The sequence below is a fragment of the Rhinopithecus roxellana genome, chromosome 10, assembly GCF_007565055.1.
Source record: "Rhinopithecus roxellana isolate Shanxi Qingling chromosome 10, ASM756505v1, whole genome shotgun sequence".
In the NCBI taxonomy this organism is placed as follows: domain Eukaryota; kingdom Metazoa; phylum Chordata; class Mammalia; order Primates; family Cercopithecidae; genus Rhinopithecus; species Rhinopithecus roxellana.
Genome location: NC_044558.1, coordinates 60,830,097 through 60,847,385, shown reverse-complemented (window position 1 = coordinate 60,847,385; position 17,289 = coordinate 60,830,097). Strand labels below are relative to the sequence as shown.

General features: G+C 41.9%; 1 protein-coding gene and 1 pseudogene across 4 annotated transcripts in view; one reads left to right on the top strand and one right to left on the bottom strand.

The window, feature by feature from the left end:
• The window catches only part of LIMA1 (LIM domain and actin binding 1), a 103,211-nt gene extending 98,246 nt beyond the window's left edge, over positions 1–4,965 (bottom strand). For 2 of the 3 annotated variants that reach the window (XM_030939414.1, XM_010385349.2), the window contains exon 1: positions 4,816–4,965. The gene's annotated coding sequence lies outside the window, so the exon portion shown is untranslated. The remainder of the gene's footprint in view (positions 1–4,815) is intronic. The other variant, XM_030939415.1, reaches the window with a different exon arrangement.
• A 10,837-nt stretch (positions 4,966–15,802) lies between these two features.
• LOC104679689 lies at positions 15,803–16,131 on the top strand (annotated as a pseudogene). Its single transcript, XR_750357.2, has one exon. The product of XR_750357.2 is annotated as a small EDRK-rich factor 2 pseudogene (transcript).
• The last annotated feature ends 1,158 nt before the right edge of the window (positions 16,132–17,289 follow it).

Here is a 17,289-nt window from a genome sequence, read left to right as displayed (position 1 = left end):
GAGTGCAGTGGCCAGATCTCAGCTCACTGCAAGCTCCGCCTCCCAGGTTCACGCCATTCTCCTGCCTCAGCCTCCCGAGTAGCTGGGACTACAGGCGCCGCCACCTCGCCCGGCTAGTTTTTTGTATTTTTAGTAGAGACGGGGTTTCACCGTGTTAGCCAGGGTGGTCTCGATCTCCTGACCTCGTGATCCGCCCGTCTCGGCCTCCCAAAGTGCTGGGATTACAGGCTTGAGCCACCGCGCCCGGCCAGGTTTAGTATTTTTAAGTTTTCACACCCCTTGACCTGGTAATTCAACTTCTGGGAATCTAATCTAAGGAAATAATGAGTGATTTGCACAAAGATTTACGCATAAATTTGTTCTCAATTTTTTTGCATTTAATGTAAAACCTAAACACAATTCAATTATGCAACCTCAATACAATAAATTATTAAATAGATTACAATGGAGATTAAATAACCATTAAAATGTTTTCAAAAAATTTTGATGCTATGAAAAATAATATAAACAAAATATCTACCGTAACAATACGAGTTCAATTACCTTTGCATTTGTGTGTGTGTGTGTGTGTGTGTGTGTGTGTGTGTATCAAAGAAAACAAAACCACTGAAATATATCAAATGGTAACTCTCTCTGGAACAGATTGTGGAACATGGGTTATTTTGTCTTCTTTACAATTTGTTTTTTCCACGTTTTCTTTTCTTTTTTTTTTTTTTTGAGATGGAATCTTGCTTTGTCACCCAGGCTGGAGTGCAGTGGTGTGAGCCTGGCTCTCTGTAACCTCTGCCTCTTGGGTTCAAGCGATTCTCTCGCCTCAGCCTCCTTAGTAGCTGGGACTACAGGCGTGTGCCACCTCACCCAGCTAATTTTTGTATTTTTAGTAGAGATGGGGTTTCATTATGTTGGCCAGGCTGGTCTTGAACTCCTGACCTCAAGTGATCCACCTGCCTCAGCCTCCCAAAGTGCTGGGATTACAGGCATGAGCCATCACACCAGCCTGTTTTTTCCACATTTTCTATAATAAACATATATAATTTTTATTTTACAATAATATAAATATCTATAATTTTTATTTTTAAATGTGTTGGTATATATGAAAATAAAATAAGAATTATATATACAATATGAAAAAAGTTTTTTAAAAAGATAAATTTTCAGGCCACTTACATGGAGGTGATAGTGGAAGTCATGGAAATAAATCAGATTACACAGGGAGAAAGTATAGTGAGAACAGGATGCTGAGCAGGGCTATGGCAAACCCGGCATTTCAGAGAAAGAAGACTGAGTTAACGGAGTATGGGAGTAAGTGGTTGGATTAGAAAATGCACAACCAGATAGTAGTCATGTCAAGAAAAGCAAATGAAAGGAAAAACTAGACAAGTTGTTCACTTGGTCAATTATTGCCAAGGGGTAAGGAAAAGGACAGGGAGAGGCCATTAGAGAGAAACCACTGGATACTATGCATGGACAGACAGCTTTCCTGTAGCGCTGAAAGCCAAATTTTTGCTCAGAAGCCAAATCTGAGCAAACGTTACCTGTTTAGTAAAACTGACTGTGAAAATAAGTAAGTCCTGGGGCATTAGCTTGAATTTCAGTTTATGGAAAAAGAAAAAAGATTGTGGAAATCTAAAACTAAGTAAAATGGATATTGGGACTAATTTATGGGTAATGAAACAAAAAATGGCAATACTCTGTGCAAGACAAAACATATTTGAAGGACGGTAAAGTTTTCCATATCACAAGCTCTGTTACAGAATAAATAAGGGGGAAAATAGATCCACACTTGCTATCAGAAGTACAAAAAAGTTGCATCTTTTTTTCCCCTAAAGATGAAAGTTCTTAGTTTCAGGGTAGTAGTATTAAGAAATTATTTAAAAGAAAATCAAAAGAATGTAAAATTTTCATGGTATCTTGTTAACTTCTTATAAGTGGACATGAAAGTCTCTAGAAAATTTTCATATATCAAAAAATCATCTGATATGTTGAATAATGGATTGCTTGTTAGGTCAAACTCCATCCTTTTTATGAAAAGAGGTCTTCAGTAGCACAATAATTTGAGTCTTGAGGACTCTGCACCCAGCTTCAGAATAAACTCATCAGTATGGTCCTACCAAGAGTATCATCCACCATAGAATATTAACTCCACAATCATTAAGTAGAAACTACTTCATTTACAACCACTGGTTTGTTAATAACCTGAAGAGGCTGTGTTAAGTAACCTCACCTGGAGATTACTGTATGCAATCTAAAATGAAGTACCTTAATTTTCTATCCAAAAAACATAGAGCGAAAGACAATAGCAAACTTAAAAAACAATTGCCTTTTCTAATGGAAATTATTGACTTAGGACTCAAGTTATACATTCTCCTATCTGCGGAAAGGGTACAATTCTAATTTAAAAGTCATCTATCTAGTAGTGTATAGAAATAACAATGCCTGAAACTAGTTTCACTGTCAATTTAAATAATAACAAATTCTTCCAATTCGTGGTTAGGTGGCCTATTATGCCAAAGATGTCTAATGAACTCCCACATTCTCAATATTCTTTTGTGTCTGTGTGTGTATGTCTTTGATAAATTTTTTTGGTACAGGGGCTCTAAGTTAATTGCAGTTAACTGGTGAAAAATACCAGAGAAAATATAAGAATTTGAAACCTGAAGAAACCGTAGTCAAAATTATACTTAAAAACATTCTTCCCCACCCACCTATCTACCCTGTCTTCCCCACCAAAGAAAAAAGAAAGAGAAAAACATTTTGAGGGCACCTTAGCAGGAAAAAGGATCACCTGTCACCAAGATGTGAATTGCTTTGGCTTCTGAAGCTTTCTCTTAGAATTATTAGGTTGAAATTTAGCCCCACCTTTAACCAGAGTCGGGAACAAAGCTTGAGTGTACCAAGTTAAAGAAAGTTATACAATGAGGTAATTTTTACAAAATGGCACTCCTTTGCTAATGTTGCCAATATACTGTTCTCTTCCCAGGGACTAACTGATAACACTTCCCAACCCAATACAGAACAGTGGAAACAGATTTAACTGTTTACTAAATGCCACATTAACAACAGGGTCTAATCCCATTTTCCATAGGCCATGGAGTTGGAGGAAAGCAGGGTAAGAAATATGAAAGTGATACAAATACATAGATTGAAGAGAATCACTCATTATTACTCAGAGGTTTTTGTTTTTTGAGGAAAAGCAGAAGAGAGAATTTAAAAACAAAACAAAGCACCTATATTCCCTATGCTCCTACAGTACCCTGGGCTGACCTCTAGTATAGAAATGATTTCACTAATACCATAAATTGTATGTGGATCTGTCTAACCCATTTGATTTTAAGTTCTTTCAGGGTAAAGACGTTTGGCACTTTGGATCCACAGTAGGATTCACATGAAAGGCACTCAATATTTTATCCAAAGAATGAAATAAGTCCCTAAACTAATGACTTAGTACATTATATGTTGTTCTATCAATGCAAAACAAGAAAACATAAATGAACACGCACTTTTTTTGGTCTTCTTTCACGCCAACTCTACAATTTTTTGAAGGTCTATCTAAAACGTGATCATCCTGCATCCAGGCTGTATCTCTACAGGAACTCAGAACATGTTTGTTGGGGGTCTGTTCTTTTGTGTCTACATCATACCTCAGAAGAAAGGATTGGTGTTATTTCATGGCTCCTGAAATATTTAGCATTTGTGAATAGTATTGCTAACTAAGCAGATAAAAGGTACTCTGTTAAACCATTTAAATCAAGAGCAAAAGAATACTTACTGCAAAAGAAAACTTCTCCCCAAAATGGGCATTGTCTTAAAAACTGATAACTCCCTAAGTACCTTTGACTAACCTGAAAAGTCAAGTCAATTGAACCATCTAGGATTAGGCAGATCTGGATGGATTAGACTTTTTTTTTTTTTTTTTTTTTTTTTTTTTTTTTTTTTTTGTGGAGACAAGGGTCTTGCTAAGTTGCCTTGGCTGGTCTCCAACACCTGGGCTCAAGTGATCCTCCCGCCTCAGTTTCCCAAAGTGTTGGGATTATAGGCGTGAGCCACTGCGCCCGGCCAAGGCAGACTTTTGAAGGCTGGAATTAGGTGCAAGACAACAGTAGTTCAAATATCTCTCACCAGGATCAGCTAAACCGTTCTTGCAAGCATCAATAAGGAGGCTAGGAAGGGTGCCAGATGGTTCGTTCCTAGCAGCTACAACTTCAAGCTTTGGTATATGTAGCCAGGGGTGTACAATTACCTTACATTAACATCTACATATGTCGGGGGCAAGTGCCAGCGATATATACACGATAGCGATTCGGGGATGACACATCGGCCGCAAGGACTGCTATATTCTCAACATTCCTCAAAAGGGTGTAAGTATCTTAAACAGAGTTCAGCTGGCATAATGGAAGGGGAGAAAAAATCGAAAAGAGAGGGAATGGCTGAAAACGAAGGAAAAAGAGCAGTTGAGTATTAGAGTATTTCCCTGGAAGGAGGGTATTTGGAGTTTTAATGAACTGCCACCTTCCTCCACCACACCAGAAAGTATACAGTTAGAATGGAGTGTTCTCGGTGGGAGAGGACGGGGTATTTGCAGCTCCCGCCCTTGGGCAGCAAAGGCTCAGCCCGACGTAAGCACTCCCCACCCCAGCGCAGGCCCCAGAAGTGAGGAAAGAACGGAGGATCAGCGTCCCTCGACCCCTTATCTCGAGGGGAAGGGACTCACACTCCTTGCACTCCCCCCGCCCCAGAAGTCGAAGGAGAAAGAGGGTGTGGAGAGAAGCCAGGGTCTTCGCGCACTCTCCGGTTGTAGAGACAGAAGGCCCTTACCTGGCTAAAAGCCGCCTTTCCTCTGCGCTGCTACCAGCCCTATCACAGGTCCCGGCGCTCTACCTAGCGCACCTGTCGCGACCAAGCTGCTACACCTACTGCTCCTGCGGCCCCGCCCCGGACCCCGCCCACCACCGCGGGGGCGCGCACGCCAGCCCGCCTCCCGTGCGGCCTCGGGCTGAGCGTGCGCGCCACCGGCGGCGTGCCCGGCGCTCGCGTCTGCTCCAGTCGCTCTGGCGGCGCAGGGCGTTGGCGATGGGAGAGGCTGGCTGCTATCCCTGGTCTCGTCTACCTCCGCACGCCTTTCTCTGAAGGAGACACGCACTTGCACGACAGGGGGTCTGTGCGGCTCTACTTTGGCCTTACCTCTTCTAACTCAAAGTTACCGCAGTTTGACTCTGGAGCCACTCAGGTTTTTCCTAAGCTCAACTGTAGGCCAGCTAGGTTCCTGGTGCTTTGGGGGTAAGTTCTGTGCAGGGAGGGTGTTTTAGAGGAGGCTGTGTGGTGTAGTGGAAAGAGCTGTACATTAATCCTGAAAATGGTTTGACAAGGGCGGATGACATCCAAGTTCTCCAACAGCTGTTTTTACTCCTCCACTCAGAATAGGAGCTGTGCTAATGGTTTGGAGACTGTCAGTTGGCCTAGCACTTGGCCATCCTGCCACCAAAATCTTGTCCCGGTTCCGTACCAACTGCATGATGCCTTTTGATAGTATCCTTCTTTCCTGTACCTCAAGCATAGTAGGGTTTCAGACCACAGGTTTTCTGAGGCTTTTCGGAATTCATGCAGCTTGATGCATATTAGTCAGGGCTGCTCGTAGGAAAACGCTTGTAATTACACTTCCTAAAGAAGTTGATGAAAATGTGTAAGGAGAAGAGAGATTTCCAACAGATGATTAATATGCCAGCCAGTTATTCCCTTCTTCCTTCAAATATCCAGCCTAGACTGATTTCTGGATAGGTATTGTAGAAATAAAAATTTCAGACAAAACAAACTTAGATTTTGAATCGGACAGCAGTCAAAACCAGAAGAGGCTCAGACACCCCTGCTCTAGCTGCCCAGGCATCAGACTTTTTAGGCTGAACACGAAAGTAAAGAAATTTAATTGGCTACAGCTAAGTGTTTGCCTTATTTGGATATGGTCACACGGGAGGTCCCTAATTATATAACCACTTGGCTGGTTGTCTGTTTGTGATTGGTTGAAACTCCATTCAGAATCAGGTACAAGGGGCCCAGCGCGGTGGCTCAAACCTGTAATCCCAGCACTTTGGGAGTCTGAGGCAGGCGGATCGCCTGCGGTTAGGAGTCCGAGACCAGCCTAGCCAACATGGTGAAACCCCGTCTCCACTAAAAACACAAAAATTAGCCAGACGTGGTGGCAAGTGCCTGTAATCCCAGCTACTCGGGAGGCTGAGGCACGAGAATCACTTGAATCCGGGAAGTGGAGATTGCAGTGAGTAGAGATCTTGCCACCGCACTCCAGCCTGGATGACAGAACGAGACTCCGTCTCAAAAAAAAAAAAAAAAAAGTACAAGGAATACCTCTAAATTTTGAGTTGCTTTCTGGGTACAAAAACAACTCCAGACTAATGGCCTGCTACTTATTTTGCATTAACAGTATCAAGTATCAAGACTCCAGCGAAAGTGGCAGGCAGCATGGGAATGTTAAAGAGCATACAATATCAATACAGGATAGTACTCCAGAAAATACGTTACCCTGCATGTGGCGTTCCCTCAGTAGATGTCTCCCCTCCCCCCAATATTTTTTTTAGCTCTGTGCTTTAGTGGATGCAAAAATTCCTTGCTTTCCCAAAGCCTCCCTTTGAAGATAGAGCTAGCATATATGCTACAGCTGGCTTTTGCCTGTTTGCAAGGTTGATTGGTAAATTTTCAGGGATTTTATGAGCCAGTTCATAAGCACAACCATTATTAGAAATCAAATTATATAAGCTACAATTAAATTATCTTAAAAATAAAAGTAATAAGCCAGGCGTGTTGAGTCACATTTGTAATCCCAGTGCTTTGGGAGGCCAAGGCAGGAAGATAGCTTGAGGCTAGAAGTTTGAGGTTGCAGTGAGCTATGATCCCACCACTGCACTCCAGCCTGGGCAACAGAGGGAGACCCTACTTCTAAAAAATAACTTTTTAAATAAAGGTAATAAATACTAAAAACTCATCACTTTGTGGTTTTTTTCTTCATTTTACTAATAATTCTGCTCTTGGGGTTATTTGTCCATTGTATCCGCATGTGGAAATACTACATATGTTGTATGCATGTCTTCCCAACTCCATTCAGAAATGTCACATTGGTAGAACGAAATGGGCTGTAATGGGAGTATTTACACCATGGAAGTTGGCAAATGCAACAAGTCAGGGCCTGATTTATTGTTTTGTTGATTTTTCTAGACCAAATGTTAGCAAACCTTTTGTGTAAACAGCCAAATAGTAAGTATTTTAGGCTTTGTGGGACTTATAGTCTCTGTCACAGATACTCAGCTCTCGCTGTAGTGCCACATGTGTCAAAGTAGCCACAGACAATACATAAAGAATGGGCATGGGCCAGGTGCAGTGGCTCATGCCTGTAATCCTGGCACTTTGGGAGTCCCAGGCAGGGATCACTTGAGGCCAGGAGCTAGAGACTAGCCTGGCCAACATGGCAAAACCCTGTCTTTACAAACAAATACAATAAATAGACAAAAAAGCCGGGTGTGGTGGTGTGTGCCTGTAGTCCCAGTTACCTGGGAGGGTGAGGTGGGAGGATGTCTTGAGCCCAGGAGTTGAAGGTTGTAATGAGCCGATATCACACCACTGCACTCCAGCCTGGTCGACAGAACAAGACCCTGTCTCAAACAAAAAACTCATAGACCTTTATCTAATAGTGAAGGGAACAATAGGGTTGAGAGGGAAAAATGGAGTAGATAGGGCAAATGTTTACATACATGATACAGTGCAACAAGAATAGCAGAACATATTGCAAAAAATTATATCAACATATTTAAGAACCTTGGAAGAGAATGGCAAATATGCACTATAATTGATGAAGCATCTACATATTGGAATGATTAATATGCCAGCCAGTTATTCCCTTCTTCCTTCAAATATCCAGCCTAGACTGATTTCTGGATAGGTATTGTAGAAATAAAAATTTCAGACAAAACAAACTTAGATTTTGAATCGGACAGCAGTCAAAACCAGAAGAGGCTCAGACACCCCTGCTCTAGCTGCCCAGGCATCAGACTTTTTAGGCTGAACACGAAAGTAAAGAAATTTAATTGGCTACAGCTAAGTGTTTGCCTTATTTGGATATGGTCACACGGGAGGTCCCTAATTATATAACCACTTGGCTGGTTGTCTGTTTGTGAAGACATATTGGAAGAAAATTACCTAGAGATTTATCTCCAGTACACAGTTGAATAAGCTGTATTGGTAAAGATATTTGTTGCTTTAAAAGAATTGGTGTCAGCTGGACACGGTGGCTCATGCCTGTAATCCCAGCACTTTGGGAGGCCGAGGTGGGTGGATCACGAGGTCAGAAGTTTGAGACCAGGCTTGCCAACATGGTGAAACCCCATCTCTAAAACTAAAAATACAAAAATTAGCTGGGCATGGTAGTGTGGGCCTGTAGTCCCAGCAACTTGGGAGGCTGAGGCAGGAGAATCACTTGAACTCTGGAGGCAGAGGTTGCAGTGAGCCAAGATCGCACCATTGCACTCCAGCCTGGGCAACAGAGTGAGACTCCATCTCCAAAAAAATAAAAAATAATTGGTGTCTGCCACCCACAGGTTATATTTCTACTACATTATTGTCTATTTTACTTTTTTTCTTTTGAGGCAGAGTCTCGCTCTGTCCCTCAGGCTGGAGTGCACTGGTACGATCTCGGCTCACTGCAACTTCCGCCCGCTGGGTTGAAAAGATTCTCCTGCCTCAGCCAAGTAGCTGGGATTACAGGCATGTGCCACCAAGCCCAGCCAATTTTTGTATTTTTAGTAGAGACAGGGTTTCACCATGTTGGCCAGGCCGGTCTCAAACTCTTGATCTCTAGTGATGCACCTGCCTTGGCCTCCCAAAGTGCTGGGATTACAGGTGTGAGCCACCGCACCCAGCCGATATTGTCTACTTTATATGTGGCTTCAGTAATGAATATTTGAAATTTAATAATGAATAGTTGAAAGTAAACTGCATTTTGTTGTAATGGTGCTTTTACGATAATGGGAAGGAAGACTGGAGTGGCTACAGATTTGTTAGAAAAATTTCCTAATGTCATCATTTGGCTCTGTTACCAATTATAATTCAGTATCTGAAATAATTCAATCATTTAAAAATATTCTGGATAGGCTGGGCACTGTGGCCGATGCCTGTAATTCCAGCACTTTGGAAGGCTGAGGCAGGCAGATCACTTGAGGTCAGGAATTCAAAACTGGCTTGGCTAAAATGGTGAAACCCTGTCTCTACTGAAAACACAAAAATTAACTGGGCGTGGTAGTGCACTCCAGCAGTCACAGCTACTTGGGAGGCTGAGGCAGGAGAATCACTTGAACCCAGGAGGTGGAAGTTGCAGTGGGCTGAGATCGCGCCACTGCGCCCCAGCCTGAGACAGAGTGAGACTCCGTCTCAAGAAAAAAAATAAGATTATGGATAAAATTTATTCTGTTTACCACCAACCTAAAAAAAGGAAACAGCTGGAAATCGTAGCTAAATAACTTGAAACTGACATTATTAAAATTGGCCAAGTACTTAGGTTGAGATGGGTGGACATGTACTTTACCAACCGCCAGTGCTACATGGCACACATATCCTACACTATAAATGCATTTTCCTCATTATTTTTATTCTGGCCTGGCAACAAGATAGCTAATATTAATTTCTTGCAATACCTTACTTTAATGATTGATATTCTTCAAGAATTTTCATTACTTTCAATTGCACTGCAGTTAAGATCAACTAACATTCAGAAAATTAAACAACTAATAGAATGCACTGCAGAAGCTTTGGAAAAATTAAAGATTGGCATTAGCATGAATCTCAAGTTGAAGATATGGTTAAGTCATCAGTTTAAAGTCATTCCATTTAATTTTTTTTTTTTTTTTTTTTTTTGGAGACAGGGTCTCACTCTGTTGCTCAGGTTGGAGTGCTGTGGCACAATCAGAGCTCACTATAACTTCAAACTCCTGAACTCAAGTGATTCTCCTGCCTCAGCCTTCAAGTAGCTGGGACAACAGGCACATGCCACTACATCTGGCTAATTTTTAAAAACCTTTGGTAGAGATGGGGTGTCACATGTTGCCCAGGCTGGTCTTGAACTCTTGACCTCAAGCGATCTTCTCATCTTGGACTCCCAAAGCACTGGGCTTACAGGCGTGAACTGCCACACCCAGTGAAAAATAGATTTAAACCTCTGCCTAAGAATGTATTACTAAAAAGTAATGAATATATGTCTTTTATTAGAAACATCATTTTAAGTTGTTTTGATTTGTTAAAATCATCTCCTTGAACTTATAAAGAATGACCTTCACTGTGGAAAATAATATCATTTAAGTGAAATTTTAAAACATGTATTTTGAATTTTTTTTTTTTTTGAGACGGAGTCTCGCTCTGTCACCCAGGCTGGAGTGCAGTGGCCGGATCTCAGCTCACTGCAAGCTCCGCCTCCCGGGTTCACGCCATTCTCCTGCCTCAGCCTCCCGAGTAGTTGGGACTACAGGTGCCCGCCACCTCACCTGGCTAGTTTTTTTGTATTTTTCAGTAGAGACGGGGTTTCACCGTGTTAGCCAGGATGGTCTCGATCTCCTGACCTCGTGATCCGCCCATCTCGGCCTCCCAAAGTGCTGGGATTATAGGCTTGAGCCACCGCGCCCGGCCCTTTTTTTTTTTTTTTTTTTTTTTTTTTTTTTTTTTTTTTTTCTTTTTGAGATGGAGTCTCGCTCTGTTGCCTAGGCTAGAGTGCAGTGGCGTGATCTTAACTCACAGCAACCTCCACCTCCCAGGTTCAAGCAATTTGCCTGCTTCAGCCTCCCAAGTAGCTGGGATTACAGGTGCCCGCCACCATGCCCAGCAAATTTTTGTATTTTTAGTAGAGACAGGGTTTCATCTTGTTGGTCAGTCTGGTCTCGAACTCTTGACCTCAAGTGATCTGCCTACCTCGGCCTCCCAAAGTGCTGGGATTACAGGTGTGAGCCACCATGCCCGGCCTTGAATTATTTTCAAGATTTTGCAAGTAATAATGTAGAATCAAACAAAGTTACAATCCCTGCAATTACACAAAAAGCTAAAAAGATAGCATTATTGCAATCAACAGTGCTAAAGCTGAAAGAAGTTTCATTTTAATAAGTTTGTATGAGGTTGAAAAATGGTAATGGATGAGGAATGGTAGTTTAATAGTAGATCACATGTCAGACTTAAGGACAAGAAATATATTGGAAAAAGATGAGCAGATTGAAAGCATCAAATGATGGTTGAATTGCCATCATAAACTGGCTGAGATAGAAGAGTTTGGAAAGATTACTGAAAGCTTGTGGAATCAACTGGCTGTGTGGAATTCACAAAAAGAGTATTTTGTACTTATTATTTGTAAACTGTAAGCTACACATGCTTTATATTAGTAACATTTTTATAGATTTATATAGATAGGTATAGATATGCACACATTATTTCCCTGGGGAGCTGGTTGTTTATTAGCACATCAATGAGTAGTATATATTTTTAGGGGTAATGTGAAGCTCAAACAAGAAATGTATGTAAAATACTTGGCATTGCTTACTACAGACTTGATAATAAATGTTAACTCTGTTCCCACTTTCCACCCTACCTGCTTTGTTCTTTCCTGGACAAGTTACTTAACCTTTCAACCATAGTTTCATAATGGGAATTGCAGGTTCAATCCTAATTGACTTTTGGGGATTCAATAAAATGGCATGTCTTACTTAGCTGACAAACTAGGAGCTTAAATTACTGTTCCTCCTTCTTCCTTTAGTATATAAAGGTATAATTCATTAAGCATTTGATAAAATGAAACTTCCACCATGTCCTTAGGAATAAACCAAAGAAAAATGTTCCAAAATTATTAATAGTTAATAATCCCATATATTAAGTTATTTATCTGAATCTTGTCTACTTACTGACAAACTTTTTTTTCATTTCAGTTTATAGTTATAGTTGACCAATCAGTTGTCTTTTTGTTAGCTAAACATTCTTTTTTTTATTTTGTTCTTATTCCTGGCAAGCTATGATGGATAGGTAAACATTATTTTTTTTTGAAACAGAGTCTCACTTTGTTATGCAGGCTGGAGTGCAGTGGCACAATCTCAGTTCAATGCAACCTCCGCCTCCGAGGTTCAAGCGATTCTCATGCCTCAGCCTCCCAAGTAGCTGGGATTACAGGTATGCACTACAATGCCTAGCTAATTTTTGTATTTTTTGTAAAGACAGGGTTTGGCCATTCGCAGTGGCTCACAGCTGTAATCCCAGCACTTTGGGAGACCAAGATGGGCAGATCACCTGAGGTCCGTAGTTTTTTTTTGTTTTGTTTTGTTTTTGAGATGGAGTCTCCCTCTGTCGCCCAGGCTGGAGTGCAGTGGCACAATCTTGGCTCACTGCAAGCTCCACCTTCCAGGTTCACACCATTCTTCTGCCTCAGCCTCCCGAGTAGCTGGGACTACAGGCGCCCGCCACCACGCCTGGCTAGTTTTTTGTAGTATTAGTAGAGACAGGGTCTCACCATGTTAACCAGGATGGTCTCGATCTCCTGACCTCGTGATCCGTCTGCCTCGGCCTCCCAAAGTGCTGGGATTACAGGCGTGAGCCACCGCGCCCGGTGAGGTCGGGAGTTTGAGACCAGCCTGATCAACATGGAGAAACCCCATCTCTACTAAAAATACAAAATTAGCCGGGCGTGGTGGCACATGCCTGTAATCCCAGCTACTCGGGAGGTTGAAACAGGAGAATCACTTGAATCTGGGAGGTGGAGGTTGAGGTGAGCCAAGATCACGCCATTGCACTCCAGCTTTGGCAACAGGAGCAAAACTCTGTCTCAAAAAAAAAAAAAAAGAAGACGGGGTTTCACCATGTTGGCCAGGCTGGTCTTGAACTCCTGACCTCAAGTGACTTGCCTGCCTCGGCCTCCCAAAGTTCTGTGATTACAGGCATGAGCCACCACACCTAGACTGTAAACATTCTTGAAAAAATATTGTTTACCTTAGATTATAAACTTGAGAATAAGATCTGTTTAACCATATTCTCTCTTCTGCTTACCTTCCATAGTTGGAAGAATTAAGTAAACCAAAGAGTACTATCCACTTCCAAATTATTTTTTACTGTTACCAAAATATGAACTTCTGGGGGGTTTTGTTTGTTTGTTTGTTTGTTTTGAGACAGGGTCTCACTCTGTTGCCCAGGCTGGAGTGCAATGGTGTGATCATGGCTCACTGTAGCCTCAACCTCTGAGCTCAAACAATCCTCCCACCTCAGCCTTCTGAGTAGCTGGGACAGGGTTTCACCACGTAGCCCAGGCTGGTCTCAAACTCTTGAGCTCAAGTGATCTACCTGGCGTGGCCTCCCAAAATGCTGGGATTACAGGTGTGAGCCACTGCACCCATGTGATCTCTCTTTTTTTTTTTTTTATGGCTGAATAGTACTCCATTGTGTACATGTACCACATGTTCTTTATCCATTCATCTGTTGATGGACACTTAGGTTGCTTCCAAATCCTGGCTATTGTGAATAATAGTGCTGCAATAAACATGAGAGTGCAGATATCTCTTTGACAAAGTGATTTCCTTTCTTTTGGGTATATACCTAGGAGTGGGATTGCTGGATTGTATGGTAGCTCTGTTTTTAGTTTTTTGAGGAACCTCCAAACTGTTCTCCGTTGTAGTTGTACTAATTTATCTTCCCAACAACAGCGTACGAGGGTTCCCTTTTCTCAGCATTTATTATTGCCTGTCCTTTGGATAAAAGCTATTTTAACTGGGTAAGATGATATCTCATTGTAGTTTTCATTTGCATTTCTCTGATGATCAGTGAATGATGTTGAGCACCTTTTCATAAACCTGTTTGCCATTTGTATGTCTTCTTTTGAGAAATGTCTGTTTGGATGTTTTGCCCATTTTTAATTGGGTTGTTAGATTCTTTTTTCCTATACAGTTGTTTGAGCTCCTTGTATAGCCTGAGAAAATATTTGCAGATATTTTTATCCTGTTCTGTGGGTTGTCTCCTCACTTTGTTCATGGTTTCCTTTGCTATGCAGAAGCTTTTTAACTTGATGTGATCCCATTTGTCCATTTTTGCTTTGGTTGCCTGTGCTTGTGAGGTATTACTCAATAAATCTTTGCCCACTTCAATGTCCTGGAGAGTTCTCCCAATGTTGTCTTTTAGTAGTTTCATAGTTTGAGGTCTTAGATGTAAGTCTTTAATCCATTTTTATTCGATTTTTGTATATGGTGAGAGGTAGGGGTTGTTTCATTTTTCTGCTTATTGGATATCCAGTTTTCCCACCACCATTTATTGAAGAGACTATCTTTTCCCCAATATGTGTTCTTGGCACCTTTGTTGAAAATGAGTTTACTATAGATATATAGATTTGTTTCTGGATCCTTTATTCTGTTCCATTGGTCTATGTGCCTGGTTTTATGCCAGTACCATGCTGTTTTGGTTACTATAGTTCTGTAGTATAATTCGAGGTCAGGTAATGTGATTCTTCCACTTTTTTTTTCTTTTTGCTCAGGATAACTTTGGCTATTCTGGGTCTTAAAATATAAATTTTAGAATTGCTTTTTCTGTTTTTATAAAGAATGTCATTGGTATTTTGATAGCATTGCATTGAGTCTGTAGATTGCTTTGGGTAGTATGGATATTTAAACAATATTGATTCTGCCAATCCATCAACATGGAATATATTTCCATTTTTTCATGTTATCTTCAATTTCTTGCCTCAGTGTTTTCATGATTTTCACTATAGAGCTCTTTTATTTCTTTAGTTAAGTTAATTCCTGGGTATTTTATTTTATTTGTAGCTATTGTAAATAGGATTACTTTCTTTTTCCTTCCTTCCTTCCTTCCTTCCTTCCTTCCTTCCTTCCTTCCTTTCTTTCTTTCTTTCTTTTTTTTTTTTTTTTTTTTTTTTTCCTGAGATGAAGTCTCGCTCTTGTCCCCAGGCTGCAGTGCAATGGCATGATCTTGGCTCACTGCAACCTTCGCCTCCCAGGTTTAAGTGATTCTTCTGCATCAGCCTCCTGAGTAGCTGGGATTACAAGAGTGCACCACCATGCCTGGCTAATTTTTGTATTTTTAGTAGAAACAGGGTTTCACCATGTTGGCCAGGCTGGAGTAAGTACAATTTTTAAATTCTGCTTCCTTTACTTCATACTTCTATAAGGAAAAGTCATTCATTTTTTAAATACAATAAATATTTATTGAGTACATACAAGATGCCAGGTACAGTGTGAAGCACTGAGGATTCACTGGAGAACAAGACAGTGATTCAGTGGGATGAATAATTAAATAGGTGGAATACTTTAGATAACTGTGTTATGGTAAGGGAAATACAGGAGGCTAGTAGCCCTTAGGAGGGGTACTTATCCCAGAGTTGGGAATCAAGGATGTCTTCGTAGTAGAGGAATTGATATCTAAATTGAATGGTAAACAGGTATTAGCAAGGCAGAGGTATTTATATGTGTGTGTGTGTTTGGTTGCCTCGCTGAAAAGTTAGATGGGGTAGGATCAACAGGGGAGAAAAAGCATTATAGGGCTATGTTTACCTTAAAAAATGGGAAAATACAGTATAGCTTAAGTCTAGGGTGTAGGAGGTAGTACTCATGGATGAAGGCGAAAAGCTAAGCAGGGACTAGATCTTATAAGACATTGGAAGACATGTTAAGGAGTTTGAATTGTATCCTAGGAGAACTGGGGACCTCTTAACCCTGTGCCTTAAAGCTAAAGACTACCTATATCAGAATCACCTAGAGGTCTGGTTAAAAATGCTCATTTCGGTCGGAGCCGCTGCCGTAGCCATGACGCGGTAACCAGCGTGAGCTCGCCCGCCAGAAGAATATGAAAAAGCAGAGCGACTCGGTTGAGGGAAAGCGCCGAGATGACGGGCTTTCTGCTGCCGCCCGCAAGCAGAGGGACTCGGAGATCATGCAGCAGAAGCAGAAAAAGGCAAACGAGAAGAAGGAGGAACCCAAGTAACTTTGTGGCTTCGTGTCCAACCCTCTTGCCCTTCGCCTGTGTGCCTGGAGCCAGTCCCACCACGCTCGCGTTTCCTCCTGTAGTGCTCACAGGTCCCAGCACCGATGGCATTCCCTTTGCCCTGAGTCTGCAGTGGGTCCCTTTTGTGCTTCCTTCCCCTCAGGTAGCCTCTCTCCCCCTGGGCCACTCCCGGGGGTGAGGGGGTTACCCCTTCCCAGTTTTTTTATTCCTGTGGGGCTCACCCCTAAGTATTAAAAGTAGCTTTGTAATTCAAAAAAAAAAAAAAAAAAAAATGCTCAATGCTCATTTCTATTTTCTGCCCCAGATCTAAAAATCAAAATCACTGGAGTGAAGTCCCCAACTCTATATTTTTAACAATACTCACAAGTAATTTCTTTCTTTCTTTCTTTCTTTTTTTGAGACAGAATTTTGATTGTCTTCCATGCTGGAGTGCAAAGGCTCTCAGCTCACTGCAACCTCCACCTCCCAGGTTCAAGTAATTCTCCTGCCTCAGCCTCCTGAGTAGCTGGGATTACAAGAGTGCGCCACCACGCCCGGCTAATTTTTGTATTTTTAGTAGAGACTGGGTTTTGCCATGTTGGCCAGGCTGGTCTGGAACTCCTGACCTCAGGTGATCCATCTGCCTCGGCCTCCCAAAGTGCAGGGATTACAGGCATGAGCCACCGTGCCCAGCCCCAGTTAATTTTTTTATTTTTGTAGAGATGGGATATCAGAATGTTGCCCAGGCTGTCTTGAATTTCTGGGCTCAAGTGATCCTGCCTGGCCTCCCAAGGCACTGAGATTATAGGCATGAGCCACCACGCTCAGCCAGTTCATCCCTTTTTTTTTTTTTTTTTTTTTTTTTTTGAGACGGAGTCTCGCTCTGTCACCCAAGCTGGAGTGCACTGGCCAGATCTCAGCTCACTGCAAGATCCGCCTCCTGGGTTCACGCCATTCTCCTGCCTCAGCCTCCCGAGTAGCTGGGACTACAGGCGCCCACTACCTCGCCCGGCTAGATTTTTGTATTTTTTAGTAGAGACGGGGTTTCACCGTGTTCGCCAGGATGGTCTCGATCTCCTGATCTTGTGATCCGCCCGTCTCGGCCTCCCAAAGTGCTGGGATTACAGGCTTGAGCCACCGCGCCCGGCCCATCCCTTTTTAATGCCAAATAATATATTCCATTATAGGTACATATCGCAATTTACCGATTCACCAGTTAATGGACATTTGTGTTGTTTCTAGTTTTATGCTATTTATTAATAAAGCTGCTGTGAACATTTACATAACAGTCTT